The following is a 27,579-nucleotide window of genomic DNA, read 5'->3' as shown; positions in this document are numbered from 1 at the left end:
TTCAGCAGCCATCAGTAGGTAAAGCAGTAGTGTAAATCAATGGCTTCAGTATCTCGCCACCCTCAGCACATGGATCATTGTCTGGAAGATATAACTTCATTCCTATAAGAACTAAACCAGTGTGGGCAAATAGTTATTTAGATTGTGATAATGAAAGCCAAACACACAGACTGTGTTACAGGTTTCACTCTGGAACGGTGTGCTGAAGATGTGGTTTATAATGACACCAACTCAGGAGTCACGGCTCTTCCAGCAAGATGCAGCCATGCAATACCTGACTAGTCCAAGGTAGTAGTGGTCACGTTATTTACAGCTGAAACTAAGACTTCTATCTGAAAAAAGCTGGATGGAACAAAGGTTTTTATCTTTAAAAACCCTGATATGGTTGAATCACTTCGCTCTTTCAAGGTAACTGGAAGCAGTTATCTAGAATCTAATTCATTCCCTGCAAAATGCCTGAAGATTGGTCAGCCTGCATTACTACACATTTGCTGGTGTAAGAGAGGTTTTCACATACAACAATTTAATTTTTTGGTTGTAATCACCTCTGCTGCCATTTACAGCACTTTTAAAGCTTCTAATCCACATCATTATCTGTGTTTCAGATGGAATCTTGCATCAGAGTAGCAAATTGTCTCGCTAACGCTATTAAAACCTGCATCTCACAAAATGCTTTGCAACAAATTTTGTGGGCTATGGGAAAGGTAGCTAATCTAGAGTTCTTTCCTGTGTGTAACAGGGATGATAACACAAATTTAACACACACAAAACCAGCAGGATCAAACTCACTACTTGAAAGCACATCGAGATCCTTCGCAGAAGGTACTAAGAACAGGAGTTGCAAAGCAGCCATCATACAATAAGGTCAATATATTATTGGCTAATGAAATACAGTCTTAATATATCCCCAGCTGGATAAGGAACAGGCAGGATCTAAGCACATCTTATTAGAATAATGCTAATTTGAAAATAGGGATTTAAGAGGTGATGGGCAGACGAAGCAACTTCAATGCTTTTTAACTAACCCAAGAGGGATAATCTGCATGTTTGACATCCCACTTCCAGGCACCACCACAGTCAGCACTAGGGCAACTTTCACAGGCTTTTCACAGAGCACCCTTCTTTTAATTAGTAATAGCTATAATCATGCTCAAAGGTTTAATATAGCACAGTTTTTCCACTCCCCTGTGTCCGTGAAGCCCGGACTAAACAATCCCTTCAGAAAGGATGTGGAAAAGCTGGGAGAATATCTGTCACCATGGTTTTGATCCATGTTTCCATAACGGACCCCAGCCAACGTTATGTCCTCATTTGAATGAAAAACTGAGTTTTGAAAGAATTCAGATCTTTAACATGAAAAGGAAATAAAGCTCTATTAATTGTGACTCATTAGCAAAATAATAAAAATCCGCTCATTTGGTTTATTTAAGCTCTCATTTAATTTCCAGCTTGCTACAGGCTGTTTTGTTTTAATTTTTTTACATATTTGTGTATCTGGTCTTCACACTCATACCTCGGCAGCCTAAGGTTCCCCAGGGTTTTCCCACAACCACTGCCATTCATTATTCTCTTCTGCTATGAGCTAAACATCACTTTTATATACTCCCAGGCCAACCTTTGGTTTTGAGGTAGCTCCAAGGTGTCATCAAGGGAAAGAAAAATGGCAAACAGTCAAATATTTCTGTCTTCACATTCCTTTCTTCCTTCTCTTATTTCTGTCTCTTGCTCCTAACATCCCCCAACGTTCCCGCTTTCACTCCGTCCTGGGAGCTGGAGACATACATATTTTCCTTCAGAATGCTGAAATCAAAGGTTCTTTTCCAGCATATTCTCCCTATGGATCAACATGGATATCAAAGAGCAGTGTTCATACATACTCTGCAAACCAAACATAAAAGATCTCCTGCCACTACCAGGTGAGATTACTGACTGCAGGACTGCCTGCTGATTCCCAAAGAGTGCACGTCCCCTGCGGCTGAAGCTCTCCCTTGAAACACCTATTTTTTTCTCCAGTGATCTCCGAAGGGTTTACACAATACCACAAAACATTATAGGCACTTTGGTATTTCACTGCAACAAAGGAAATGACAGCATCGGTACCTGAACCAACAACACGTCTCTGCTGACAAAATACTCATTGGATCAACTAATGCCTTACCTGGGTCAGCTGAGTCGTCGCTATTGCAGGAGGGTAAAACGTTTAGGTTAAATAACCTCTTGAAAAACACTGGCCAGCTGAAGCTTACCTATCATTGCTATAGTAAAACAAAAACATCTGTTTGAGTTTGAGTAGATATTTTTAACTTTGATTCAAAGAATTCAAGGGATGGAGTCTCTACTGTGAGAGAGGGAAAAATTATCAGCTTAACCCATCTAGATGCCTCGGTGGACACATCCCTCACACTTTTCATGTCAATAGCAAAAGCTGCAGTGGGGAACTGTATCTTCTAGACAGCAAAATCTGTCAGTATCATGGCACAAATCCACTGGAAAATGGGCTCTCCTCAAGCCAGCTCCAAGGAGCTCCTGGCACCATATCACTCCCCCCATCCTGGCCACAGGGCTCACTGCAGCTGGACAGACAGATCCTCCAGATCCTCCTGCAGTTCCCCTATGTATGTAGAAGAAGCACAAGCATGACTCCATCAGGGGAACTAACGAGATGTAAATGTATTCCGTCAGAGGTTGATCCAAAGCTCACTGAAGTCAATTATTATTAATGTAATTAGTACTGTATAAGCAGTTCAAGACATAATTCAAGTCAGGTCTCCAACAAGCCAGACTGTATATATATGCAGAGCAGATTTAAAGGGTTGACAATCTAAATAGGTGTGATAGACAAAAAAAGAAACGGAGGAAAGAGACATGAAGAGATATAAAAAAGAGCAGATCATTTGCCACAGAATTCAAATCTTATTCCTGCTTTTTGTCTGCCAAATCATGTACCCTTCAGAGAGGATTTTCAGTAAATGTTAAATCAACAATGTGTTCATCAAATGGTATTTTAGATCTTTATTTCTGAAGAATTTTGCCTCGTCTTAAATTTTCATTAATTTTACCTCTCCTTTATCAAACATAAGCACACTACTCATTTCAGTAGCAGTGGATATGTATTCAGGGTCATTCAAACCTAGCCAATAGCATGACCCTGCAGTTACAGAATGAATTGCTGAACAAAACCCACCAGGAGCTTCGCCGCCTTCTCCGCTGATAATTTAAAATGACTGAGTCACATTGTGCATTTTCTGCACTCCTACACAGCCTCCTCCAAGGTAACTGGTTTGCTCCAGCATCGCGGCCAGATGCCAATCCACAATAACATCTCTGCATGCTGGCACCAGCCCAAAGTCATCTTTTTTTTTTTCTTTTTCTTTTTTTCTTTCAGTTCAGAAGGGAGAGTTTGCATTTGCAGCAGGAGGGGCAAGCAGCAGGCAGCAGGGAAAGAAGCGTGGCCGGGCTCGCTGCAAGGAGCTCTCAGCTTTGCACAAGCCCTCTCCCCAGCTCCTGCACCAAGAGCACCCTCTGCTGCTGCACTCTCCGGGCCAAAAGCCCACATGAGGTTGGGTTGTCTGCTGAGCCCTACCTGCAGTACCTCATTGGATGTGCCTGGTACCCCTGCACGCAGCAGGCTGGGGCTGGCGTCCACCCTATGCTCACCTTTTATGGGTTGCAAGATGGGAACTGCTCACACTTCCATCCCCAGTTTTACAAACCTGCTGGTTTCAAAGCCAAAGGATTAAAAACATGGCAGGAAACTCCTTGTTCTTTAAGTCTAGTGAGGGGGCTTTTCCCCTACAGCACAACGCATGGGTGTAGTAGAGAATGTGGACTGCATTGGAGCCCTGGGCTACAGCACGGGCTTTATGTGGAAATTTTTGCAACTGCCATTGCCATTAGGCCATATGAATGTAATTATAATATTCCAATAGAAATCATTCAAGTATGTGGTAAACCAAGGGAACATACAAGGGAATGTGTGTAAGATAATCTCTCTATCGTGCACTGCAAGGACACCAGGATTCCTTCCAGAATCTGAGCGTTGCCCACACCTCCCTGCTGCTCCCGTGGGAGGACGGCGTGGCTGGGTGAGCAAGGCTGACAGCAATGAGCACTGCCTGGGTGCTCAGAACTGCCAAGCAGGCAGTTGTGCCGGTGCGGATGACAAAAAGAAGCGATAGGAAGGCATTTTGTAGCTGGAAAAGGCAAGTCAACATGTAAATCCTAGTTAAAATATCTTTATTAGCAGCATTTTAATCACTTGCAAAATCTGGAACGGGATCAAACTAAACATAAGGCAGCAGCTGCTGTAAACAGCCGTTGTTGAAATGGAAAAATGATTAGCACTGAGGGAAGGATGTCAGGCATAACGAGTCTGCACCGAGTGCTGCTGGAGCCCAGCACCAGGCACTGCTGCCTTCACCCAGAGTCCTCACACCCATCCTCCATCTGCGGGTGGGGATCGTGGGCCTCTGCCCACATTTACCACCTTAGAAGGTGCATTTCAATCTCCACCTTCAGGGGTGCAAACAATCACACCAAGGTAGGAGCCTTCCTCCTTAAGTCATCACACACCAGAATAATACCGATAGTCACTTCAACTACTGCAAAATTAGAGAAGGGTAAGCACCCACCTGAACCTGAACCCAACCCCGGAGGCACATGGGCTGCACTCTGACACCACTTTCCCCTCTGTGAGCAGCAGGCCCTGGCCATGCCTGCCTGAGTGCAGTGGCTTCAGAGCCACACGGCCAAGGTGCTCCATTCACCCAAAGCAAACCCACGTGCTTCAGAGTGCCAGGAAACAAAAAGAATTAAGGTTCGTTTTGCTGTCAAAGCAACATGCATTTTCCAAATGAGAAGGTTTCTATATCTATTTAAAGGAATGCAATATTAGGAGGAAGACTTTTACACAGAGGGTGGTGAAGCACTGGAACAGGTTGCTCAAGGAGGTTGTGGATGCCCCAACCATGGATGCATTCAAGGCCAGGCTGGATGTGGCTCTAGGCAGCCAGGTCTGGTTTTTGATGACCCCGGACATAAAAGAGGGGTTGAAACTAGATGATCATTGTGGTCCTTTTCAACTCAGGTCATTCTATGATATGAAATAAAAATGGGAATGCCATGCTTTGGAAGCGGTCAGGCAAAGCAGTCTTAAGTCCAGGGGCTTTCCTTTCTCCTCAGCACAGGAAACAAATGGCAAATCTCCAGCAAATTCATAAATGGTTTAGTGCCATAAAATCATGGAATTGAAAGAATTAACTGGAAGCCACATACAAATACTTTGGCCTCCTCTAACTCTCACCTTCACCTGCAGTGCCTGCTGGCTTAGCTGCACTGTCACCATGAGTAACTAGCTGTTCCATCAATCCAGGCATCGTTTCCAGACAGCTACAGCCATCCTACTGCTGCCCTTAGTGTTTCTGAAACAAGCACAGTCATCCTTGCCTGCTTTTAACCATTACCAGTACCACAAAGGCCTTTGTGACCATGATGGGGTTCAGGGAGCACCAGGGCCAGACCCAGCTCCTGCCTGCACAGCAGCTCCAGCTGCACAACAGCAGCGATGCAGTTTGCCCTCCCTCATTCAAGGCACTTTCCATGTTGTGTATGGGTGGATCCTTTAGCAAAGTGAAAGTGTGAACTGGGAATATTTCTTTTTCCCAGCAGAGATAACTTTGCAGTGGGAGAGTCCAACCCCACTGGAGCACTGGTGCTCACTGTGAACAAAATCACTATGACCAAAAAGGAATGAGGAACAGATATATTGGTGGGTACTTTTTATGGCTATTATAAGAACCTCTCTCAATACTTGGCAAGCCAAACAGCTCAGGCAATGGGTGAGAAAGCTACAATAGTCAGTATGAATGTGAATTTGTCATCATTTTAAGTAAAAAGTACTCAATCTGCTTTCACTGCACATGCCACCATAGCTATAGAAATGGTGCAAAATGAACTTCTGACATAATTTTCAGGTTGAACTTGTCTATATAACAGCATTAAATATTCAGTGCACCCTGAAGAGAAGCTAAGATATATCTGCTCTTTAATGTTGCAGCCTCAGCAATGTCCCTCCTACACCAGCAGTGCTTATTATGATTTCTTTGATTTTCATGTTATGCTGATGCACTTCAATCAGACACTTAAAAACAACTGGTCAATCTTTCCCAGTCAATCAAAATTATTGAGTATATTTTGGGGGCTTGGGACACTGCAGAGAGTGCTGGCTGTCCAGATTGTAAGGAAGGGAGCCACAGCTTGCAATGTGAAAAAGAGCCAACCACTTCCTATGTCCCTGTCAGACACATTTACTGCTTCTTCTGCCCCACTCCTCCCTGCCCTTCAATCTGTCTAAGAAGTCCATAAAATGGAAAATGAGGAATGTGGCAAGTTCTCTTCAACAGATACAGACTACCAGAAGAGCATCTCCTTTCCTGTGCATCTCTCCCATAGCTTCCCCCTACATCACAGAATTGCACGATATCCCAAGTTGGAACGGCCCCACAGGATCATCAAGTCCAACCCCTGGCTCCACACAGCACAACCCAAACTCAAACCCTGTGTATTAAAGTGGTGTCCAAACTCCCCTTGAGCAAAAAAAGCTTGGGGCCATGCCCACTGCCCTGGGCAGCCTGTGCCGTGCCCACCATCCTCTGGTGCAGACCCTTTCCATAACACCCACCTGACCTTCCCCCAACACAGCTCCATGCTGTTCCCTGGGCCCTGTCGCTGCCACAGACAGCAGAGCCCAGCACTGCGCTCCGCTCCCTGTGAGGAGCTGCAGCCACCATGAGGGCTGCCCTCAGCTCCTCTGCTCTGGGCAGAGCAAAGCCAGGGAACTCAGCTGCTCCTCACACACCGTGCCATCAGACCTTTCCCCATCTCTGCAGTCCTCCTTCAGACTCTCTTTACATCCTTCTTGTGTTGTGGTACCCGAACCTGCACAGGGCTGGAGGTGAGGCCACACAACACAGAGCAGAGCAGGACAACCGCTTCTCTTGCTTCCCCAGTGCTGGGCCTGACAAGCCCAGGGTACAACTGGCCCTTCAGGCTGCCAGGATGCACTGCCAGCTCAAATTCAAGTTGCCACCAACCAGAACGCCCAGATCCCTTTTTTGCAGGGCTGCAAGTAGGACAACAGTCAGGCCATAGCCTCCCCTCACCCAACACAGCCATGTTTTGGTTCTCATGGGACATTCTTAGGGTCGCACTGCCATGGCCTTATGATGTCCCGAGCCACCTCCCTGCTGACTGCTATAGAAACAGGGACCCTGACAACAGAACACCACTCGCTGACTGACTTCTGTTGAGGAAGCACACATCTGAGACACAGAGCTCATTACCCAGATCCATCCCTCCCAGTGTAGGAACTTTGGTGGAGGAGGGTGGATCCTCCAGGCACACTGAAACTGGTCCAGGTGGCATCGTGGTCCCTCCTCAGTGCCTTTGCAGTGCAATCCCTGTGCTTTCGAACAGAGCTGAAACACAAAACTGCAGTTGTGCTTCTCAGGCAATGGGCTCGGCTCTCCACTCGCAGTTTGGTTCAGTTGGGGTTGCAGAACACAGTCTACAGCTGCAAGGGCAGATATCAAAGTAAATTTAAAATGACTGCATTAAATAAAACCCAAAGATGCAGACAGAGAAAATTGAAATGTTTGTTTTAAGCAAATGAAGGGAAAACATTCTGAGAAACATCACTGCTGTGAATTCTGCTTTACTGGTCCTCACTGCTCATTCATACAACTGAGAAAGAAGATTACGAGGGAAAGGGAAAAACCTCTCTGTTGGCCTTCTGGTTTCAGGGTAACTGACACGGCTCTGATGGGCAGCACGGCAGCGTGCAGCTTCACCCACTTCATCCACTGTGGCCAAAGCAGAGAGCGCTGCCCGGTTTTTAATCACACCATCCATCATCTCAGCTTCCTTTTGCTCTCCAGCACTTCTCTTCCCATGCACCACTCAAGTCACTCCTCCTGTCCCCAGAGGCGTAAATTAATTTGTTTCCTTTTTCTGGCTTCTTTATTTCTCAGCCATGTCCCCTTATGAGATCAGGTGATTAGCAGCACATGTAATTAAAATCAATTTCCCTAGCAGCACTTAAATGAGACCAGGAACACCGAAGGGCATCACACAGATCCCATGAAGGCTTGAACCTCATTCAGCACATGGGCAAAGCAGAGAGGCCCCAGCCACTGTGTGAGCCATGCCCAGCAGAAGACTTTAGTTTGGATGGGAGGAAGGACTCAAGTTCAGCATGAGGGTCCATTCCAGTTGCTCCACTAGGACCTTGGTTTCAAAACTGGGCAATAAACAGTTTAGAAGAACAATACAAAATGATAATACTAATAAAATCTAAAATGAAATTAAAAAAGCAAAACCAGTATGTGCCTCTCCAGTTTTGGTACTTTAGAGCCTGCCCTGGGACATGTGTTCCCTCCTGTTCTCCCAGGCAAGGAATGACTTTGCCCGTGAGGTAAGAGCCCAGCCCAGCATCTTCAATATATTCTAAACATGTTTGATACTATGAATACAGGCACTATAAAAAATATCAATACTATTTGTTGTTACCCAGCATTTTAAATGTTTGAGCAATCTCTCTATCTGATTTTCAATGATGTTAGGAGCCAGGCAGACCCTCAGGCGTTGTTTGAACAACATCCATTTGTATGGCTTACGGAAAGTTGGTCTCCCAAGAGCAAGAACCGCTCTGTCACCACAACTTGCACAAGCTATCATAGCCTCTCAACAAAACACAGGACATCAGTGGGATGATGCTGATCAGCATCAGCTCCAACTGTGGCACTTTGGCAACCAGGAAATATTCTGCAGTCACAAGAGCTGACCCACTGAGCAAATCCAAAGCTCTGTCTAGCCTACTGTTGTCATGCACCTGTGCTAGAGAGTGTTAGAACAGCCTGAGCACAGAACTGTATCTGCTCTCACACAGCTTTCATGAAGCTGGTAACCACCTTTCATGCAAAAAAAAAAGTAATAAGGTAAGAGCATATTTAAGTCTACACATGCTATCTCTCACTGGAACAACTTGAAACTTTTTACTAGAATTGGCTAAGGGAAAAATCCACAGTGTGTATTTCTAACTCTTACAGTGTTTCTGACCCATCAGGATCCAATCCAAAATATCCACCGTAGAGCATCAAAATATAACTATTCCAGAACTAAATTATTTGATCCCACTGACTTTCTTTTGCTTCTCTGAAGACAGAGGAAGCTACAGCTATGATTTACTCTGCAGCATCTCTTAACATCCGAAGAGCTCCTGTCCCCTTCTTCACCATCAGGCAATCACAAGAAATTCCAAACTCAGAAGGAACTCAAATCACTTTGAGTATAAATACACACACTTGCCATCATCATTCACGTTTGCCATGATGAGCCTATGCCCACTCCATAATCACCCGAACTTAAAACGTTGAGTTGAAAAATACTACTGTAGGCTTAAGAAGTGTCTTCATAGTAATAAACTATTGGTCTTGTCTGAGACAAGAGGAAAAAAGCATTGTCTAGTATCTTTCATTTCCATAAGGGGGAGCCTGTGCATAGAGGATTACTGGCTGGTGACTCCAGCCCCAGAGAATTTACAATTATGGCTCAGTGCAACCTGCTCTGGTGCCAATCCCTGCCTGGGACATGGCACACAAGTTCAGCATCAGCATCAGGGCTGCCACGCTCAAGAGATGCTGTACTGTAAGGGTGAGAAGGGAATGTTACAGCGTTAACCCAAACTACACAATCCACACACGTGTGACTTCTATGACATAATTGTATTAGTGGAGGGTTAATGGTTTTATTTAGCTGAAGTGCAAGTGATACCATGCATGCAGATGACTCCCTGTGGTTCAGAGATTGACTATATAGTAAATATTAACATTCGTGGGATGAAGAATAATTGTGAGGGTTATGAGTCAAGATCTGTGTAAAGGTTATGGGATAACGGGCTTGAAATTAAAGATGTTGTTGTAATCTGTCTTTAGGAAAACACCTTCCAATCCTTTCTGCATCTTGGAAGCAGTTCTGCAAGTCAGCGGCTGGTTAAACAGTTCCTACTGGACAGGTGGCAAAACCATCATGAACAAATTTTTAGGTGTTGACTGAAATTTTTCACATGCAAAACAGGTAATAAGCTACAAACATTAAATTTCCTACACATAACAATCAAAGTTTTTTTTGAACAAGAAGTTAAGATTGAAAAATCTAATGCTACAAACACCTCTGAGGTACTATTTTAGAACTCTGCTTTCCTGGAAAAAAACCTTGCCTTCATGCTTAAACCTATCCTAGCTTTCCAAGTTCAACTCTGCAGAAAACTCTGCTGAAGTTCTCACAGCTCTCTTCCATGATGTTTTTCACAGGGTTAAACCAAACTCCCATACAAAACTCCAGGCCTCCTGCTTACATACTCCAAGCCAGCTCTGAAGCCACAAGCAATTTTCCTTTCCAAACCTTTTGTTCTTTTAAGCTTAACGTTTAATCTCTGTTCCGTCACTGTTATGAATGGACAAAGACATTAAGACAAAATCCTTCAGTTCCTATATGTGTGTGTGTGTATGTGCAGGTCTGTTTGTCTACTCAAAACCTGTAATCCCTAAAAGCAAATTCTGAAAACATGCTTTCCCTCCTGGTCTTATAAGCCTGCCTGATGAAGCTTCACCAGCATCTCCTCCTCTCAGAGACTAGTTGCTTCCTTACAAAGATGGACTCAAAGACAGAATAGGAAACAAAAATCTTTTTTTTTTTTTTTTTCCCCCCCAAAAGAATTGAGACTCTTATTTGGTAGAGTGCACAGGAATGCTCTGACAAGACTGGGATGGTCAGTTCTTAACATGCTTTCAAAGAAGGACTTGCTCTGAAGTTCAGTGCATTTGATTCAGTCAATGCAACTCATCTGCATAACATGATTTCTGTTTCTCAAGCATTAAATTCACACATATTTCAACTTTATTATATTCTATGTAATCTGGGTTACACTACACTATGCTTAAAGACACAAAAACTACAAAAACAATGAGTAAAAGGCCCAAGAATTCCCCTCCAGTCATTCTGTCCAGCAGAGAAGAGAGCTACTTCACCTGTGTTGCTGCAGGCTGAAAACACGGGTGCCCTGTTGGGTCTGCCTTCCCAACAACCATCCCTCATCTCCCCCCAAACAGCTGTTTCATCCCCACAATCATCTTTACTGTTATGTCTCAATTCCCCAGTGCCCTTCTTAAAATACAGGGATCAGAACTGTATTCACAACACAAGTGATGGATGTGCAAAGGTTTTAGGGGTCTTATCACTGGCACGGTGCTCTTCAAATTCTTTTTATACTTCACCTCCTAGTCTAATTGCCTTGCATTTACAGGATAGGGAGCAGTTCACAATATTGCACTCAGGCATACAAATCAAATGCATCACCAGATAAACATTTTTGGATGATCAGTTTCCTTACTCAATCCTGAAAACCATGACGTACAGATTGAGAGGTGTGACACAGCTTTCTTCCACAGGCTGAGAACAACCTGCGCTGGGCAAAGCCTCTGGCACCTGCATTGGAATGAGCCTCCCGTGAGAGCGGGGCTGCCTGGGCTGTGGGCATTCAGGGCACAACTGATCCTACCAACCACAGCAAGGAGACAGCTTTCCTGAAATCCCAGGAAAAGAGCCCCCTCCAGAGAAGTTCAAGACAACAGGAATATCAGGCCACTGAAATAAGTGTCTACGGCCCAATTCAGGTGTATGGTTAACCATACTAGGCAAAGTATTTTTATAAGATCAGAAAAGTTTAAGCAAATTTGGGCACTCCTTTAATTGTTTGCACAACTACAAGAATGCTGCTTGCTGCCTGTCTCATACAGTTTGGGGCAGGATCCTTCTCTCACTGTTTGTCGCATAATGGGATGCCAACAACAAATAATGAAGTACATTTAAATCAACAGCTCCAGTGACATGAAGCTCTTGTTAAAAAATGGATTATATTCACTGTTAAACAGCTAAAGAAATAGTGAAATTAATCTCCTAAAATCTTCCAGCTGAGCCTTACTAAAGCCCAAGCTTCACCCCACAGTCTATGGGATCTACAGAGGGACTGCAGTGAATCGCATTGGTACCTCTGGGCTTTAAACACTTCTGGATGATGGGTAAGCTATTTGGCATAATCAGTTGCCACAAAATAAAGTCCCTTTGTAATTTAACATAAAACACTTCCATGTATGCAATCCAAAGAGACAGATAGTGAGGAGATACAATATCAGATCGCAGTAAAGTTTCTTCTGGTACAACACTAGAGGAGAATCAGTCCAAAGAAAACTCCTTCACAGATTGAAGCAGTTGAAAAAAAAGTACATTTACTTGTTAATGTCTAATAGTCTCAGATGTCTACTGTACAAAGGAAAGTATTTGAACAGCTTAAAAGTTTTATGGCTAGAATAACATTCAATAAAAAATACATTTTTGCAGGACTGGTTAAGAAACCACATACAGGCGGGAATTCCCGGAAACCCCAGGGGCAGCTGTGCTCCAGAGGGCAGGGTGGGCACAGGGACAGGGCCAGCCCCACTGCCCCCAGGAGGAAGGGAAGGGACTTCTCCCCAGGTACTGTATTCAGCCTCCCTCAGGCCTGGTCTCAGAGGTCTGACATATCACAGTCGTGAGCTGTCAGTGCCCAGAACTCTCCCTTCGTACTTATATCAAGTTCTAAGCCCCACTGCTGCAGACTCCAGCCTATATGGCAAGAATGGAGACCTTAGCCATGGCCATGATGGCTGAATGTTGGCATCCAGGACAGAAGCAAACACGTCTGATGCTCCCGAAAGCACAGCAGCTCTGGCTCAAAGGAACAAGATCAGGGATCTGTGGCCGCAAACTCAACGCAACTCAAACTGCCTCCTGGCTCAGGCAGCTTTATGTTAGGAAAATCCCCAAAATGAAAGCTGGGTGCTGTCTTTGCCATCTACTCAGAAATCTGACCTGCTGCCTGTTTCACTGCAACACCCTATTCAGAGGAGAAGCCATGAACTTTCTGAGCAATGCTGTACTCTGGACAGAAGTGCTAGGCCGAGCTTCAAACGCGCTGACGTGATGACTTACAGATTTATATCAGGACCACAGCAGGGGAGGCACTGCTTCTCACTAGTTAAAGAGCTGAAACCAGGTGAGATACAGTGTTATCTAATAAGTTTGACCTAGAATGTTAAAATGCCTTTGATTCCAAAATTCAAAGTGAAAGTCAGAGAAATGAACCCATATGAACCAAGCCCAAGAATGTATCTCTGCAAAGCACTGTGAGGTGAAAGCACAGCTTTGCAAAAGCTTTTCTTGATGTCTTCCTTCCAGCAGGCTTCTAAAACAGTTACCAACTTCTGACTGACCAAATGCAAAATGCCTTCTCTGTGCTGTTCTCAAACAGCTTTAAAAACAACTGGTTTGAGTGTGTTAAGAAAATACTTTCATCTTATGCTAGCATCTTACAGGGTTAACAGGAGTTATCTTCTTTTGCCGTAACCACAATTGATGCCAGTGTGATCTGAAGGAGTGCTGAGGTGGAGAAGAGAGGAAAATGCAAAATGAAACCCTAACAAAGTACAGCTGCATGGTATTTACTAGTGTTTGCCTGACAGACGTCTTCCCCTGCTTGAGAACACCAACACAAGGTACACTCCACAAATGAAGTGCCACATAAGCACATCACAACAATAGGCTACTGATACACATATATATAAAATCACACCGGTATGCACAGATGTGTCACCTCACCAGATAATGCAGATCATGCTGTCACGCTTTCTCTGAAATACCTGTATACTCCACACTCATCGCGGCACCTGGAGTGGTTGTTCTTCCTGACATCTCACTATCACCTGCTCCCAACTAGCTCCAAACAGCGCTAGGAAATTAAGTATGGAGAGACCAGAAGCCTACTCTGCCTAATTTGCAGAAGTCATTTGGTATCAGACCTGCACCCAGGTCTCTCATCCCAACATCCATCCTTTCTGCCAGTCACGTACTTCACATGTATTCACAGAATCACAGGCCCATTAAGGTTGGAAAAGACCTCTAAGATCATCTAGTCCTACCATCCATCTACCACCAATACTGCCCACTAAACCATATCCCTAAGTGCTACATCCACCTTTTCTTTAAACACCTCCAGGGATGATGACTCACCGCCTCTCTGGGCAGCCTGTTCCAATGCCTCATCACTCTTTCTGAAAATAAATTCTTCCTAATATCCAGCCTGAACCTCCTCTGGCACAACTTGGGGCCATTCCCTCTCATCCTATCATTTCTTTGTTGGATGCAAAAATCAGTTTGGCTCAGCTTGGACAGGTCCAGAATATGTAAAACACTGATTTGCAAACAGCTCAGGGATGAGCCATACTTTCGGCAGTCCTTAAGTCTTGACTGATGACCCAACAGTAAGATTGGGATGGGGTTGCTATCCATGCATCAGCACAATGGAAGAAAAACAACTTTACCATTGGCTGCATCCACCTGCATTTACCTGATATGTCTGTTCTCAAGTCCAAAGGGGACGGCGCTGAATGAATGTGCATGCATGGAAGACAGGGCAGATCAGTGTCCTCTGCTTGCACATGAAAACGCTCAAGTGAGATTGCTGAAGAAAAAGCCAGACAGCTAAGCAGTTATTGCAGGTTCTGAGCTGCAGCCCACTGACACTTCCCACCAATACTCCAGCCCAAATAACTTTAAAGCTAACTTCAGATTCCTGCTTTTTCATATCTTGGTTTAAAGCCATACATCTGTTCTTTTCTCTCCTAGTGCTGATGGCACTCAGCAGCCATCCTGAGGACATGCCTCTTCCTAGATGGGAACCAGACCTGAATGAAGATATCTGCACAAGTGTTTTCTGCAAGCACTGTCCTCGCAGCCACAGATGCTTTTGCTTCCTGACCTGTAGCAAAGGGATGTCATCTTCACAACAGATGCCAGTGGACAAATTTCCTTGCATGTGTTAAAAACCACGAAATCTCTATTCTCTAAGTAAAATCATGTACTACTTCCTCTACACAGGGTATTCTGCTACCTACATAAAACATTATTGTGATCTTTAACCTTGTGGGGGAACCATGCTGTATGCAGTACTGGGAAAAATAACACGGGAACAGGCAAACATACATGCAAAGATAGTTTTGTTACTCTCCAACATTGTTCCAGCTGTGCCCATTTAAATGTGCTCAGCACGCAGCCTGTTTTTCTGTCTGTATCCCCACTGTGCTCTCTTCTGCCTTTAATTCAGCCTTCCTTCTTGCACCTCCCGCTATCCTCTCTCTCTGTTTCAAAGCATCCCGATTAGCAGGAACAACACTGAGCACAGAAGCGGTGCCAGAGAGTAGGAGGAGATTCTGTCCCCGTGAGAGGAATGACCTTCGTCCCTTCACTCAGTCACTGATCACAGCCTCTGGTTCCTTCCACTGTCTTAGAGGCAGCTGGACAGACACCCTATGAGAAGCAAGCCAGTCTGCTCCAGCTCACTGGGACAAAATAAAATGTCAGTTTTGAATGAGTTAACAAAGAACAGCTCCAACTGATTCAACAGGCTCACCTAAGAATTACATGAAGAATCGCCTCTCCATTGCATTTTTCCAGCTGCAAACAACCGCACAGCAGGTTCCAGTACTGTGTTCTTGGTCAGGAGCCCCTTCCCAGGGTGCACACAGACCCACGCTCCTCATTCCCCACAAAGACAGACCATTGCTCCTCTCTGCTCTCCTGCTTCAGCTATGCATCCTGGCTTCTCTGCTACTGCCAGTCTTGACTCTATTCTGGAACAAAGACATTTAATTACTGCTATGTGGTCTTGCTTTTGTTTGTTTTGTTTGTTATGTGGCTTTGGAATCCGGAGACATAGACATATGGCTTTGTAAGAGCTAAAAACAATGAAATCTGTTTTGCTGCACACTTCTAACAATAATTAAATGCAAATGTTCCTTGAAGCTTCTCTTGCAATTAGAACAACTACAGCATTTCTCCTTCTGCAGGGATGTAATGCTCTCTGCAAGACAAGACTGTCCATGACAGCAAGCTCCAACCACTCCACAATGACATGGGGTCGAGAAAAAATGCTCATCATCTTTCCATCAAATGTGGCTCACTCACAGTACCAGAAGGTCCAGAAGTCACCCAAGCAACCAAGCACAGCCTAGCAGGTGCCAGTCCTGCACAGCCCCGCTTGCTGCAAGCCTCCTCTGGCTCGTGGCAGTGCCAGCTCACACAAATGGAAAGCATATGCTGAAGTTTCAAGAAATCACTTTCCTAGAAAAAGAAAACATATACAGGGAATTTTTGTTTGAGAATTAATTTTCCAAATACAAGTTTCATTTTCCTACTCAGAGCTTCTCCCCGCAGCTGCAAATTCTAGAATTTACATGTTAAAATATTTTAAAACTTTACTAAGTCACAGTCAAGTCACGCATTCTGACACTTATTTTTTGGTAAACTTTTTCTTTGAAAAGTGGGAGAGAAAACAAATTTGCTGCTGCTATTGCAAATGATGGAGCACCAGGTTAAGGAGGGCTCATCGCTGGCGTTGAGCAACATCAAACTGCTGGCTCCAGGCTCTGTTCTGTTTGTGTGTGCATGATCGGGTCTTTGGAAAGAGAAGTCGATGGGCTTCAGGCAGCAGCTGTGACAAGGAGACACTACATGAAAATTGTTTTTATTCATGCTCCCAAGGCATCTATCCTAAACAAAAGGCTATAGGTGCTGACAAGCTTCAGCACTACAGATTAAACCAAGACAGGAAAAGTAATTGAAGGAGAAAAATAAACAAAGGAATATTTTAGTAATCTCAAGGATGAAAGGCTCTTTTGACTGGCTTTGCTAGCCTTCTAACACAAACCTTCAGCTTTGCTTGGAAGAATACTAGATTCTCTATGGGATGCCAAGTCATGAATCCATCAGAAAAATCTATTTTTGAAATCTTTCTATCATGCTACTAAAGGCAGAAGTTGTGTTGACAAAAGTGTCCATTGCGTTTGACACAGCCTTTCCTTGTTCCTTGTTTCAAAAACCATGAAGGAGGTTGGGACTAAGGGATTTATAGATGTTAAGCAAAGCCCGTCTCTTTAATCTGAAATCTGTCTTGCTTTGCCCTTAGGTTGACATTTATTGTTTAAAAACCTTGAGAAAATGTACTGAGGAATTGCCCATTCCCATCAGTTTCAGTATGAAATGTTTAAAGTGCACATATTTCATCTAATGCCAGGTCCAGGATCACAGCCAGGTCTTGTTTGACAACCAGATGACTAACACAAAGGGGTTCCCCTTATGAAAACGTTTAGATATGTGAATTGGCACATGTGAGCAGATCACAACATACCCTTTTGGGAGCCAGATCACAGTCATGTGCAGGGCATATGGGCAGCCACATGAAAAGCACGCTGCCATGCCGAGCGGGGAACGGTCATGTTGAATAAGCAGGAGAGCAAACGTGAGGGTCATTTTATATTTCACTGTAATTCACAGAGCTGCTTAAGGGTGTTAAATGGAAACTGTTTTAAGAGTGCAAATGAAAACTGACCACACACTGCCTGGAGGTTGAGTAATGCTGATGTGTAAATTTGCGATTACTCAGTGCACACATGGCCTGTGCCTTTGGCATGGGAGTAGGCTTCCCACATCAATTGCAGGCATGAGGCATCAACTGAAGATGTGAATGGTACTCTCATAGGGTTGCCTTCATCTTCAACTTTAAAATAATTTATTCTAATTAAACAGAAGTATTTTCTGCCGGTCAATGCAAATGAGTCCCTGAAATGCAAATCTACTGAACCAGAAGTGAGAGAAGCATCCCTGTGATATCCCAGGTCAGACTCCAAGCAAATGAAACATTAAGAAAACAAACAAACAAACAAACAAACAAAAAAAAAACCAAAAGTTTTGGGAAGTGCAGAAATATTGTAAAAATGAACTTTCCCTCTTTTTTCTATTCTTTGTATGGCCTTCTCCATGCTACCAGCCTTACACCTGTGCATTGCCAGCTCTGGAAAGAAAACCCAAACACTGTGCTCCATTCACTAGATCTCTGCAAGCCCTTCAGACCGATGACAGAGACCCACCAGCTCAGCTTACCCTTCCATCCCCTGGCCCAAAGCTGGCCAGGACGAGGTGTCTGCTTGGCATATGGCTCAGCACAGCCCTGTGATGCTGCACGTAGAATGGAAAGCAGCTTCCCAGCACATGGTGCCATGCTGACAGTCTCACTGCCTCTGGGACAGCACAAGAGCACATCAGGAGGTTGCCAGGCCACTGGGCCTTCTCTTCAAGTCCTTGTGCAATGACTACAAAGTTATGGTAACTTAAATGACAGTATTTGACTTGGTAAATATTTTGCATGAAGAGAAGGTAATACAATCACAAAGAATTTCTTGGCAGGGGTTGCTCTCTCAATTAATATTTACCCATCAACTCCCCGTCATTCCACCACACTGATTCCAAAATCCTAACAGCTATGCACATATGGCTCTCCATGGACATGTTTTAGCTGGGGAATCTTCTTTTGCAGCTCTTATGAGGTCCAGCTGTTCCTGCAGCTCCCTCTGAAGCTTTGATTCCTCCTCATTACCACGTGTAGACACTCCCATGCAACAATTGTGTGACAGTGCCACAGAACATGAATGTCCTTAACGAAGCCAATCTCCAATTTCCTATTGATTTTTGTGCAGTAAGGTATTTCCAGGGCACTGCTGTTCTGTCAGATCCTAAGTGACAAAAAACACAAGAGTTTAGAAGAACAAAATGATGCAATGCCCACCCCAACCCACCAAAGCAATCCGGACGTAGGATCAGCAGACATGTCATTTTGACTATGGCACAAGCCATCAAAAATTAAATTATGAAATTCTCCCTGGCTGTCATGCCTTATGCTAAACAACACCAAGCAGGCACTGCAAGGCTATGGTGGAACAGCTGCCTTTACCTACCGTGTTCAGGAGCCCACTGTATTCCCTCAGCAATTGGGAAATGACCTGAAACACTCAGTTATTCTCCAAGCCACAACTGAGCCAAGACACAGACTTCCTAGTGGGATACTTCAAAAAGGCAAACCCATCTTGAAAAAACATTTTAAACTAACATTTTAATTTATAAATTTCTCCCACCTCCCATGTAAAGCAGAGCCTACTCAGGAGGTTATCACGGGAGAATCCTGGCTGGAAAGGACCTCACAAAGTCATCTGGTGCAACCTCCAGCTTAGCACAGGTCAGCTATGAGATCAGTGCTCAGGACCAACCACTCCGTTCTGGAAGCTCTCCCAAGGATGGAGACTGAAGAGCCTCTCTGGAGAATCCTGATCCATTGCCACGTAGCGAATTGGCTCACAACCAAGGCTAGTTCAATGTGCCTGCTGTGCAGCCCCAGCAGAACACTTCTGGAAGTCTGCCAGCTGCCTCCAAAATGCTTGGTGAAGAGGAATTTTCAAGTGCCTGTCTTACTGTCAGCAGCCTCCATCATTAAAGAGTCGTTGTGTCTCATTGTAATATGGGGATTGTGTTCAGAGCTGACAGTGAAATATCCTCCTGCTTGCACACCAAAGCCACGTTTTCTGCTTCTGTTTCAGATACCTTCGATACATCTCCCATTTCACTGTAAAACTATTACGCCACATATCAACACTATTATAATAGCTGACAGCAGCTAGTAATTTCTGCTGTTAAGATTGCAAATGACCTTCAGATAGCTTTGCATTCTTACAACTTTCTCAAGTACCATGGGGACTGAAGTCTGATAAAACTGCTTCCAATGGTAACAGCAAACACAGAACACACAACCACGATTCAAGTAATTTATGTGCTTAGTTGAAGAATGTGGCAGGCTATTTCATATGCTTACAAATCAAGTGAGCAAACTGAGTGTTCAATACAGTCTCCTTCTCTTACTTAATGCAGAGTAACACGTTTCTTCTGTTCCATCATCAATCAGAACAGGATCCTGAACTGAATGCATCCGGGGCTGCTGAATCTGCTTCAGTGATTTCAGCACCAAATCAGACGAACGTGCAAAAATAGAGTAAATCTATTTTCACTCCCCAAAAAGCTATGGATGAAGTAATCTCCACTTGTAAAGGCAGAGCACTCATTTCTCCCTCCTGAACATAAGAGCACCAACACATTATGCAAGTGCACGTTAATTTCTCGGACAGAAAACTAGATATAATTTAATTACAGACACACATTGGAAATAAGTGAACTACACAAAATGCCACCTTTCTATTTACGCAGGGATTTACTATTATTAATCATTGCTGACTGCCAGCTTAGTGCTCTGCAGTTATTCTCACCTCTGATAGGAAGCCACTTACAAATGGGGAGATGTGCTTCTGGTTTATCTCATCTGGGGATACAAATGAGTTGTTACTGCCTTATCTCCGCATAACATTGCAGAGCCAGTAGTGAAATCCACATGATTTAGGTTCACACCGGGTGGGAAGTGCTGAACATGGAAAAAGGCAAATTATCTTCCCTGGGCTCTTTTCTTAGCTCCAGGCTTTGCACCATGCCAAGAAAAAGCTCCCTAAACATTCCTGTCTGAGAACCTGGCAGAACAACTGGCAAACTGGGGCCTATATTTCTTATAGCCATTAACATACATTCAACAGCCGTCCTGCCTTTGCTCTGTGAACCTGCACACATACAAAGGGGAAAAAAAAAAGCCTGGAATAACATCAGCAAATGCTGTGATTGACTTGCCATGGCAAAACTGCCAGGTGAGGGTTTTTCAGGTTGGCCCCGGCTTCACCCCATCTTGCCCTGCTGCATGGCATTCCTGGGCAGAGAAGGTCAGCAAGAAAGGAGTGCCAAAGGAGTAAATAGCACTGCAATTCACTGGAGCACCCATTCTGTTATCAGGCCTGGGAGCAGGATGTGGGATTTGTGCCTCATTTTGTGTTAATTCTTCACACTGCTGAGCTGGCTGCCAAATAAATGTAGCAGCCAGTGAACACTGACCTTACCAGTTTTAGAACATCAATTATCGTCATTATATTATTAAAACCAGCAACAAGCCTGGAATTACACCAGTATGGAGATGATCTCTGACCAAGCAACTTCCTGCCATATGGAGATAACCACATTAGTCCATAGCACATTCACACTCATTTAAAGTGTATTACACAGCAATATTGGTGTAATAACAGTACATTGAGAGCAGGGGAGGACTGGGAGGGGGTTAGACACTAAAAAACTCGGTGTATTTCTCAATTTCATTGTATAGCAAGCATCACATTGCTTCCAGACTCAAATATAGAATGTCCTTATGGCAGCCACATTCAAACCTGCACGCTCAGATGGATGCACGTTACTTGCTCACGGGACCCAAAACGTGGCATGCTTTTAATATACTTCACCACCCCAACAGAGTCAACAGTACCTCTGTGAGTGTCTGACCACAGGCACAGAGCAGTAACCACTCAGCGTGAGACAGCAGGCATTCTCGCACAGTGTTGTACTCAGAGCAGCTGCTGCCTTTCAGTGAATCTTACAGAGCTACTGCTGCACCTCAGCATTATTTCAGGCATTGATCATTTCTGCAGAAAACATTTTGCTCAGAGCTGACAGCTGTCACCCACCCTCCTTGAAGAACTGGCTCTGTCAGGACTGATTTTAAGTCCAAAGACAGGGAGAACTTTATTGTTGCTTACTTTTTTTCTACTTAGTCTTACTTAGTCTTAAAAGTTACACATATCTCTATGACTTTTTTGCTCCCAGTATTATACCTCAAAGCAATTAAACACTAAGACTTACAGATGTGCCTGTGAGGAAACTGGCATCCAAGATGTTAAATGCCTGCGCAGCGCTGCAGAGTGCAGTTCATATTCACAGGAGGTTTCCACTAACTTGCTTGGGCAAACTGAGCAAATGTCAGTGGGAATTCTGACCCTGTGCATAACATTAATCTTCATAACTACTCATCCAGATGTTTACATGTTCCTAGGATGGAGATGGATTTTACTCATGTTAATTTTTGCAGCCTGTTGCTATCTGGAAGAAAAAATTGAGGCTCTGGCATGCACAGCTAGTTCTGTGCTCAGCTGAGGACAGAGATCCCTCATTGCAGCAACGCCACCTCCAGGGTCACAAAGCCTGTGCTGCCAATCAGATTCCTATCCTATGCAAACCTCCAGCCTGTGTCACCTGCACACAGCCCCCAAAGTCTCACCATTAGGTTAGAGATGTTTTTGCCTACCAAACAGCCTCTTATGCTACGTTTAAACTCAGATGTGCTCGTGGTTTGCTGTGGATAACTGCTGTTATGACCTAATTAATGCTGATCTGAAGTACAAAGTAACAGTAGCAATTTGCAAACTGCAGGAAGAATACAACAAGGGTCCTTTTAGATCTTTTAGATGATATAATCTCAAATCCAATTTCAATATGCCTACACAGTCTCTGCTGTGCCTTCCTGACAGCAGCACCCAGCAGGGAAGACTGCCAGTCAGACACTATTACTGCAGCTCACCCCAGCACATCTCCATCAGCTGGGATCACCACCGTCACTGTGAGGCACTGAAGCTTCATTAGTGACTTCTGCAAGGAGTGACTTCTGCATAGGAGTGCTGGTTTTGTCAGCCAATCATCCAACAGGAACACAATCTGGGTATGCAGCCCCCTAGCACAGCCCTTTCTCCCCAACATACTTTCCCAATGAGACACTTGGTTCTATTTAAGCCTGAACAACGTTGATAGAATCCACTGCTCCCCCAGAAATGAGCACAACCCAGACTCTGCTGGACTGCCAGCCTTTGCCCTTGTTATCTCTGATAGGAGATAGGAGGCTGCCCTAGCAAATAACTGCCTTGGGCAACTGGAAAGAAAGCTCTGAGGAAAACTGCCATTATAAAAAATTAATCTTTACGTAGGAGGTTAGATAGGATCGCTATAGGATTTTTAAGCTGACTTCAAAATGCTACTAATTAGGCAGAAGATTCATTTGAGTCATGTATGGAAAGAAGCCCATGGCCTCCACCCTCATACTGTATTTAAGAGAAGGGTGCACTCTTACACCTCGTGTTCCTGCTGCCATCTGCCATTGCCTGGTGCAGCTTCGTGAGACATTGGTGAATCCTGAGGCTCCCATGGTTCCACTGAACAAAGCGTACAGACACTGGGGAGAGAGTTCTCATTTCATCAGAACAATACGTTGAGCTGCTTTTGTTTCGTGGTTTTTGTTTTGTCCCCTATCAGCAAGTCTGTGCGACGCACTGAAGGTACTGACATACTGTGCTGGCTTATCTGGAACTAATCACCCTGCCTTTCTGCATGTGTCCTTCAAAGGGATGGCACATGCTCAGTTTGCAGTTTCAAAGATCATACTGTTTGTTAGCACAGTCAGCAGTTTACCAAACAGAAAATGCAACTCTGCTCCTCCAGGAGCTCCACGAGCAGTGCCCAGGCAGACCTTCTGCAGCTCTGTTCTTTTACTGGCTGTTTTGAACCAAGCTGCCTGCAACACATCCTAAGAGATTTAAAATCTGCAGGTTAGTTCGCTTCAGTCATGCCTGTCAAGTGCTCAACATTTATTTGATAAGATCCGTATATTTTTACTTCTATCTTCTCTGTTTGTGACTTGTTAAACCAACAATTTGCAACTTTTGACTGATCCAAAGGCAATTTTTCAGAAATTGAAATAAGTTATTAGATTATTCAACGTCTGATGATAGAGAAATAGAATCTCACAGATTCCTCAGGTCAGCTGTTCCCATGGTTTACAACAGCACAACTTCCAATAGCATGGCATTACCTCACTACCTGCTTCTCCCTCCACTCCAGCTTGGAAGTCCCCCAGTGCTCCCCTTTACCACAAGAGCCTCTGGTCAAAAAATAGGGTAGGACCTCTTACTGGGAAAAGACCCAAGGGGAACTGCAAGGAAGGAAAGCTTCTAGGATACATGCTGATGTATGCAGTAGGGGATGCTTTCAAATACACTATTTTCCACAGCTGACTTTTCATACAGAAACTAGCTATGAATTCCAATTAGTAGATTGTTTGGAATTCCCAGTGCCTTTTGAGGATGGAGACCAAGATGTCAGAGCTATTGATTTCTTTTTGATGCACTCTGATCACTTGTGTTTCAAGAACATTTGCCATGGGAGTATCTGGTGCAAGAGATTAAATAGCCAAGTCTGAGATGTGCACACAAGACTTGTGTTTTGATGGCTGCATTATACCAGGCCGTTGTTTTGACAGCTGTAGAGATCTACTGTCAGCTTCTACCTGCACTGCTTCCCTTCAGTGGGAGATTTGCCTATGCTGATAAATGTGAATACGTGTGCAAATCTCTCTTAAAAACAGAGTTTGTGGGAAGAAAGAGTTTCAAGGAGGATTTGTTCGTTCTGTTTTTCCTTCTAGTACAGTAGATATACTGAAATCACAACTTCCTTCTGGCCTCTGTTCTATTCAAGACTTCATGGAGTCTTCAGCTCATGGTCCTGTCCTTGTGGCAGCACCAGTACTGCAGGGAGCCAGTGCTGAGACATTTCAAGGTGGCAATGCAGGGGAATATAATGATATTTCTGTTGGATTAGTTTTCTACTGGCTGAATGTGACAGAACAGCTTGGCCCAGGTTCAGATCAGTGAATTAATTACAATTATTTTTTCCAGACTTGATCAGACAAGCGAAAGATAACTGGCCAAAAAAAAAAAAAGTAAATAAGCACGTATTTAACATGCCTTGATGAAAGAAATGGAAATTATCCTACCTGACAGAATCAATAAAGACTCATTAACTTCAGTGAAGATTAATGGGCTATGAGAAGAGCTAGATATACAGCCATTAATCTTTCCTGAGATGCTGCATAAGTAATGATTGCTGTGGCCCTCCTTCATTAGCAAATCCATACTGTGCAAACTACCATAGGGTACGCAGGCAGGCTCAGCATATGAGCTCAGCTCCTTCAGCTTCTGGTTACTGCAGCAGGAACGTGTAAGTGGATCATCCAAGGAACAGTGCTGCTCAGCATTTTCTCCAGACTCCTATCTGCAAACCATTTGCTCTTTAACTCCTTGCTCTCTAGGCAACAACCAAATTAGCTCCATGACACACAGCCTGCACTGCACATCTGGTGGTTGCTGTACGGAGCCCCGTGTCCTTGTGTCAGCTCACAGCAATGCAGGAACTCAAGGAAATCTTCTATTTCTTTTAATCGCTGCAGACCCAGCCCTGTGTGCTCAGCAGAAGGGCTGCAAACTCCTTCCCCTGCTGCAGGGCAGTAAGAAACTGTGATTCAGCAACCTGTCCTCAGGTGCCATGCTGTCAACAGAGAGTAGAGAGCAAATGTATGCTAAACACAACATGGGCTACGTCTCCATTCCTGAGCATACGCAGAGAAACAAAAGCAGAACACAAATAGCTTCAAATTCCAAAGAAAAAGAGGACCAAATATTATGATTGCCAAGACCGTAGCTCTGCATACATTCAAAGCCTGGAACAGATCTTGTAAGTACTTAACACTGCATGATATCATCTGTAACGCTATATGAGAAGCTTTAAAAGTAGATTCATATGGAAAACAATAAATCATCTGCTTCAGTGGCTGGCAGCCAGGGTGATGTTACCAAATACCATCCCCACCGGCCCCACAGCTGAGTGGGGCATTCCCCAGGGGTGTGTGTGCTCTGGAAGCACTGCCACAGTGGCCCTGCAGCACAGACAGCCCCGCACTCAGCCCTGGCCCTAGCTCAGGTGATGGGAGCCCGGCCCTGGGACACAAATCCCCAGGGACAGCTGGGAGAGCTGGAGCTGCTCCAAACAGGAGGGAGATAGTGCTGACCTGGAATCACTCTTTCTGGAAGAGCTCAGGAAGGGAGGGAGGGAGGGAGAAACTGAGCTATGCACAAGATGGAAAGCCATGATTCAGCTCTGCTTGCCTGCCGTGCATCCCCTGCAGCCCACCTGGCCATGGGTGCACTGCAGCCTTTGGCCAAAAGAAGGTGGTCTGCCCGCACCCTGAGATAGCTGTGCCCTGCATCTCTGTGCCTCCCAGCTGTCTCTTGCACCATATATTTATTATTATTATATACATTTATTTTCATGTACTTCCAAATTAATCCTTTTCCACTGGACTAACATTAAGTGTCAGAAAAAAATAAAACTCTTCATGCCTAATTTTGGGGAGAACAAACACAGACAGCTGCTTGGATAGCAGTAATACCTGCTTCTTTTCCAACAACAGAAATGCATGGAAGCCCTCAGTTCATAGGGTAACAGCAGTGCCCCATTATTCCAACACTATTTGCCTATTTGCTTTAATTACCTTTTTACTCATTGCTTCATTCCATTCTGCTGGTCTCCCAAAGAGGCCAGTCCCACTCAATGCATTTGTTTGTCAACTTGGTCATCTACAGAATCTACAGAACCTTCTGCATCCAGTCTAATCTCACCTACTCAGAAATGTTAATTCCATAGATCCCAGAGCATCTCCAGGAGATTTTGCTACTTCTGTGGCCTAGGTTGCCTTCCCTGTACAGTTATAAACTTTCACTTAACCAAAACCCTGCAGTTATCTGTAGGGCTCTCTGTTTTCCAGACTTCCCTGAGACCTGATTAAATGGAGGTCAGATGTGCTCCCCGAGGGTTCATTCCACAAAGTTCTTCATGTGCTGAAGTCAGGCTCCAGTGCACAGGTTTATGTGTGAGCCATGAATCCATCCACCCGAAGTCAGCCTTCAGTGCAAACTCTCACCTTGCTGGGTTGGGATGCCTTTGAATGTCATTATGAGAACCAACCACCTCTGAGGTCAAGTTACCCCAAATTATGATGGCCAGATGGTCTGTTAAAATGACACCCAGTTAATTGCTTTTAGCTGAACCTCTGGCTACAGTGATTAAACACTCTCATTCTCCTAACCAACTGTCTTGGTCACTGCTAAAAGCCTGAAAGGCTTCAAAAAATCAAATCCTCTTCCATTTTCAATGACACAGGCAGGAAGTGGTTACAAAGCACTATCAAAAAATCACTTTCTTAGACTTTCATGAATTGTATACTACTTATTTTTGATCAAAATATGTCTAAAAAGAAATTACTTGAAGCTGTTCCTCTGAAGGCACTAAGCTGTACCACCTTTCTCAAAACATGAATCACAGAATGGCCAGGGTCAGAAGGGACCTCAAGGATCATGAATCTCCAACCCCCCTGCCAGATGCAGGACCAGCCTCCCCATTTAATACCAGATCAGGCTGCCCAGGGCCCCATCCAACCTGGTGTTGAACACCTCCAGGGATGGGGCATCCCCAGAGCCTTTATGGGCAGCTGTTTCAGCACCTCACCACTCTCTCTATAAAGAACTTCCCCCTGACATCCAACCTAAATCTTCCCTCCTTCAACTTAAAACCATTTCCCCTTGTCCTGCTGTTATCTACCCTTGTAAAGAGTTGACTGAAGTCCTAATTAGAAGAGTCACTCAAGATGGATTTTGAGGATAAACAACTTAGATTTAAGTCCTCTTTCTGCAGAGATGGCAGTGTTAGCAAAAATGTGCCTTGAAACACTTTCCTCTCATCCTTCAATTGGGACCAATTTGTTGAAGAATCTGAAGGACATGACATCTATAAGCTTCATTTGTACGG

General features: G+C 44.3%; 1 long non-coding RNA gene across 2 annotated transcripts in view; it reads right to left on the bottom strand.

Annotated features, from left to right (window-relative positions):
* Positions 1–10,968: 10,968 nt before the first annotated feature.
* The window catches only part of LOC104913242 (uncharacterized), a 43,616-nt gene continuing 27,005 nt past the window's right edge, over positions 10,969–27,579 (bottom strand). For both annotated transcript variants that reach the window (XR_014886593.1, XR_014886594.1), the window contains 2 exons: positions 18,088–18,716; positions 10,969–16,269 (listed from right to left, as the gene is read on the bottom strand). This is a non-coding gene — a long non-coding RNA (uncharacterized LOC104913242). The remainder of the gene's footprint in view (positions 16,270–18,087; positions 18,717–27,579) is intronic.

Source organism: Meleagris gallopavo, chromosome 15, assembly GCF_905368555.1.
Source record: "Meleagris gallopavo chromosome 15, MGAL_WU_HG_1.1, whole genome shotgun sequence".
NCBI lineage: Eukaryota > Metazoa > Chordata > Aves > Galliformes > Phasianidae > Meleagris > Meleagris gallopavo.
This window is presented reverse-complemented; position numbering and strand designations above follow the sequence as displayed.